This window comes from Peromyscus maniculatus, chromosome 7, assembly GCF_049852395.1.
Source record: "Peromyscus maniculatus bairdii isolate BWxNUB_F1_BW_parent chromosome 7, HU_Pman_BW_mat_3.1, whole genome shotgun sequence".
Lineage (NCBI taxonomy): Eukaryota > Metazoa > Chordata > Mammalia > Rodentia > Cricetidae > Peromyscus > Peromyscus maniculatus.
Genome location: NC_134858.1, coordinates 121,644,685 through 121,650,060, shown reverse-complemented (window position 1 = coordinate 121,650,060; position 5,376 = coordinate 121,644,685).

The window sequence follows — 5,376 nt, the reverse complement described above, 5'->3', positions numbered from 1 at the left end:
TCCTTCTTTAAAGTCTTGGGGGACTATCTGGAGAAGTCAGATAGATCTTTGGGGAGAATTTCATGTAAGAAGTCATACTGCAAAGCCTCTGCTTTAAGATGATTCCCCAAAGTGGTTTTCTCTAAACTATCCCATCTTCCTGTTCAACTTCTTAAACTTTCTTCAAGTGCTCTTGACTGCTCAGCCATCTTCCAAGCCCTGAGTTCTGCTTTTTTTCATGTTAACCTGGATTTTCTTGTGCATTGTCATTTTTTATCATTTTTCCTTCCTTCTTAATTTAAAATTTTATGATTTTTTTATTTCCATACATAAGGACTGTATTTACATCATTTCCATCATTACTTCTCCTTCCTCCAACTCCTTCCATGCCCCACAACTCCCTTTTGAATTCATCACCTCTTCTTTAATTATTATTATTATATATACTTACTAATATATAAATAAAGTCTGTGAGTCTTTTAGTGTTGCTCTTATGTGTATGTGTTTAGGGCTGATCACTTAGGATTAGATAACCTATCAGGGGGCTTGTTCCTGGAGAAGACTGATTCTAGCTTCTCTTAGCAGCTATTAATTGCCTGTAGCTCTTACTTCAAAAATCCATAAGTCACAAACAACTTTACAGATGAAATATTTGCACTGTGTACTTCCTCTTTGAACTCCTGTGTTAATGACACAGCATGACAGGAGTTTGCTCCTGGGGAAACACTTATTCCTCAGCAGTGCAGACTGATGAAAAACCTTGTTAATGTATTTGAAAACACAATACATAGTAAAACTATTTTCTCCATATGCAAACCCAATGTCTATTAATGTAAGAAATAACCACATTTGAGGATTACTACTAAGATGGAATGTGTCTAGTTCATAGTAGATACTAAATAATGGTAGCTGTTGTTATGAAATTCAATAATCACTGACCAGAATTGTGAGACATAGCATGATAAACTGGAAGTTTAACTGGGCTTGAAGAGGTTCATTATGGATGATTGAATCTATCCTTATGGACTTTGTGAGGAGACAGATTCTGTTCCCATGCCTCCAGAGGAGAGGAAAGCAAAAAAAAAAAAAAAAAAAAAAAAAACCGAAAAGCCTGGACAAAGGTGAAATTGGGCACAGCCAAATTAGTACCTCCAGACTACCTCCAACGCCATGGAGTGCTTCAGCTTACACTTATGAGAACACTGCCACTGTTACACTCATGGGCAACCATCTATATGTCATCTCTGCATCACCTAAGTGAATTATTCCTGTGAAACAGTACTGTACCAAGCCCCACTGAAGGCAGCAAACTGCTGGGTTTCCTGCTTTTCAGGAGTTTTGGGATACTCATGAAATCCTTGTTGAAATTGGACCAGAAGGGATTGGAGTGTGTTGTGGGATATTTTCACTGTATGAAGATATATTGCTGTGATTGGTTTAATAAAGAGCTGAACAGTCAGTAACTAGGCAGGAGGTATAGGCGGGATTTCCTGGCAGAGAGAGGAAGGAGGATGAGATAACTGAGGCATGGAGGAGATACTACTGAGACATGGAAGGAATCAGACATACAGAATGAAAGAAAGGTAAAAAGCCACACAATGGAACAAAGATATAAAAATATGGGTTAATTTAAGTTAAAGGGACTAGTGGAACAAGCCTAAGCTAAGGCTGAGCTTTCGTAATTAATATTAAGTCTCCATGTCATTATTTTGGGCTGGAAGTCCAAAGGAAAGTCTGATTACAGGGGTGGAAGTTGGAATTTATCAAAACACACAGCATGTATATATGAAAGTCTTAGACAATAAGTATCAACTTATATATTTGGGATCATACAAGCATGCCAGGAACACCAGGGAACATCAAAACATCAAACCAAGGAAAGGGTGCAATACCTTCACCTGGACCCCATAGAGAGAAAGATACTTAACATAGCAATAGTGACAGCCCTGTTGACCTGACATCTGAGCACCCAGAATGTAAATCAAAGTGACTGGCAATGAACTACCAGATGTCCCAGGGAATTCATCTTAGTTGCGCTTCCACTGCTAATGCAGCCTACTTTAATTACCATCAGTCTGTCTGCCCACTTGCCATTCATCCATCAAGACCTGGTTCTGTGCCTCAGCTCCATGGCCATCACTATCCTGCATCTCACCTACATAGCTCAACCCTGAAGATCCTTCCAGTCTGACTCTGTGGCTTGACTCTGTAGTACATCTCCAACCAATCTCCAACAAGGTTTGTTATTCCACCCTCCAACCTCACTCCCATCCTTGCAAAGGGAACTTTGCATTCATATCAGCTTCTTGCTACTTCCTTTCAGTTAGGTTTCCTGGAACTCTGCTATAGCCTCTTTGTAGCAGGAATTTTAGGGAGTCTTATTAATAAAACAAACCCAGAGCCAAGTATTGGGGTGAAGCTGAGAGAGACAGAAAAAGCCACAGCTAGCTCACCTCGCCGGATCCTCAGCTGGTCTTGTTTCCTCAGACTGGAGGCCTCTGAGTCCTCATCCAGAATGGGTCTCAGCTGAACTGTGCTGCTAGAAGCCTGAAAGCTTAACCAGCCAAATGCTTAACCAGCCAAATGCTTCTTGTTTCTGGTCCTCACGCCTTATATATCTTTCTGCTTTCTGCCTCACTCCCTGGGATTAAAGGCTTGCTTTCTGGGATTAAAGGTGTGATGAGTCACCATGCCTGTCTGTATCCTTGAACACATGGATTTCTGCCTCTGGAATGCTAGGATTCCAGGCAGTGTGCTACCACTGCCTATCCTTTATGTTTAATATTGTGGCTGCTCTGTCTCTGACCCCAGATAAGTTTATTAGCATGCACAATATTTGGGGGAATACAATACCACACCTCTTTAACTCTTTTATAGCTATGCTGTAACATATACATACATACATATATATATATACATCTATATATTATAGACAGATATAGTGAATGATGTGTAGTGTGTGACCTAAAAATTAATATTAATAAAAATCTGGGAAAGAAGGAAGACTACTTGGCAAATTGCAGCCAATAAAATTGAAGCAGCTTGTTAATCTATTGTTCTTAAGCAAATTCTGATATTGTGAAAATATGCAAATGTGCCTGTTTCTGATACAGCTTGCTCATGACACTCCCCAGAACAGAAAACAGAGGATTTCCTCTGGGGCAGGCAGGGGTGGGGGTAATTGTGGACAAGAAAACCCTGTTGTTATCTGTACTAGAATGAAACTTAAAACCCTTGGCAGTGATCACATGATTATATTCCAGATCTGCCTTCCCTAACTGATGATGGCATGTGGCTTTTTTGTGAACATATTTTTCTCATCTGAAAATAGTTTTCCTTCTAACTCTTATCCATTTAACTATTTCCGTTTTGATGTCCTGACCACTTAACTAATAAATATGCTCTCATTATTGTACCTTTTCCTATAGATATCATGTCTTTATAAATTAACTCTATTCTAAAGGATTTATCTGTTAGCACTTTGTTTTAACGACAAAAGTTTCAAGTTCATTTAAGAAATTTTCTTTTCTTTTTTTTTTTTTTTTTTTTTTTTGGTTTTTTCAAGACAGGGTTTCTCTGTGTAGCTTTGCGCCTTTCCTGGAGCTCACTTGGTAGCCCAGGCTGGCCTTGAACTCACAGAGATCCGCCTGCCTCTGCCTCCTGAGTGCTGGGATTAAAGGCGTGCACCACCACCACCGCCCGGCCATTTAAGAAATTTTTAGCCAGGAAGTGGTGGTACAGACCAGGACTTGGGAGGCAGAGGCAGGTAGATCTTTGTGAGTTCAAGGCCAGCCTGGTCTACAAAGTGAGTTCCAGGACAGACAGAGCTGTTATACAGAGAAACTCTGTCTTGAAAAACCAAAAAAAAAAAAAAAAAATTAAATTATGCATGTGGGTGAGTGCATGCTCATGTACATGTGTATGTGGAAGGGATGTGGGTGTGTGCATGCTCATGTACATGTGTATGTGGAAGGGATGTGGGTGTGTGCATGCGTGCATGCTCATGTACATGTGTATGTGGAAGGGGAACACAGGTATGGCTTAGTGTTCAGGTGGAGGTCAGAGGACAATATTCCTGAGTTGACTCTCTTCTTCTACCATGTGGATTCAGAAAATTGAATCAGGTGAGCCATCCCACCAGCCCTCTATTTGACTTTTAAGTTATTAAGCTTAGCTCCTGTGACAGCTACTAATTTTCTACCTAACTTAGTATCATTTAGATGGAATAAAATGGCAAAAAAATTAAAGATAAAATCCTTGAAACCAGAATCTTATTTAACATCCACTGTATTAGAAAACTTGACAATAGTCTTTTGATTTTTGCCTTGAAAACATACTTATATTGGTTTCAGAGTCAAGCTTCAGAGTGCCCATCTAGCGTGGGAGTCTGTAGATTCTCAGTCCTGGAACCAGGTCTCTAAAATCCTTCTGCATCAAAAACACCCAATTGTGATTCACTTTAAATTGTACTTAGTGTTGGGCTGTGATAGATAATCCCAAAATGGACCACCAAAATTAATCCTCAATGTTCGTTCCTTCCTGCTTTAAGTCTCTCAGTTTCAAAAGGCTGGCAGCTCTACACGATGTTGGCTTACCCAAGTGCCTCCTCATAAAATATGGGGTGTGTTCACTGGAACCCAGTATTTGTGATAATCTCTTCCTATACTTGCCTTTCATAGGACAGTGGTTTTGTTGTTGTTTTTAAAGACAGGGTCTCATTAAGTAGCCCGGGATGGCCTTGAACTCACAGATCACAGAGATCCATCTGCCCCTGCCTGCTTTACAAGTGCTGGGATTAAAGGCAAAGCTCACCATGCCAGCCAAGGACAGTGTCTATCGCTTTGGAACAACGGTTAAACTTGCAGATTCCAATGACTCAAGTTAGACTTCATAAGTGAAATTTTCCGCCAGGGAGACCAGGACGTTATTCCACAACGTTCTGGAGAATCTAGTGTCTGTCTCTGTCTAATGAACTGCTGTATGTAAACCTATGTGTTTGCACATTTTTCAAAGGTAAAGTTTAATTAGTCACTTCTGCCAGCATTATAATATAACGTAGATGGAGGAAGGGCGCGCATCATTTCCAGCATTGGCTTGTCGGCCTGATGCTGTCACGCTGAAGCCCAGGTAATCACTCCTGTTTTTATCAGAAGCGGTCGAAAGGTCTGGAACCACGCTCTGGTTCCTGGTGCCAAGGCGCAACCAGCCGACCCCAACTTCTGTCGGGATTCGGAGTACTCAAACACACTGGAATTCCACGCGACACCGCCTCTCTGTTACCATTGGCAATGGCATGCACCGCCCCAAGTTAGCGTGACGCGAAAAGGTGGGACTTCCGGATCTCGAAGCCAATGTACATGCGGAAATCAGCCAGTTACGCAGCGCTTTCTATCACGT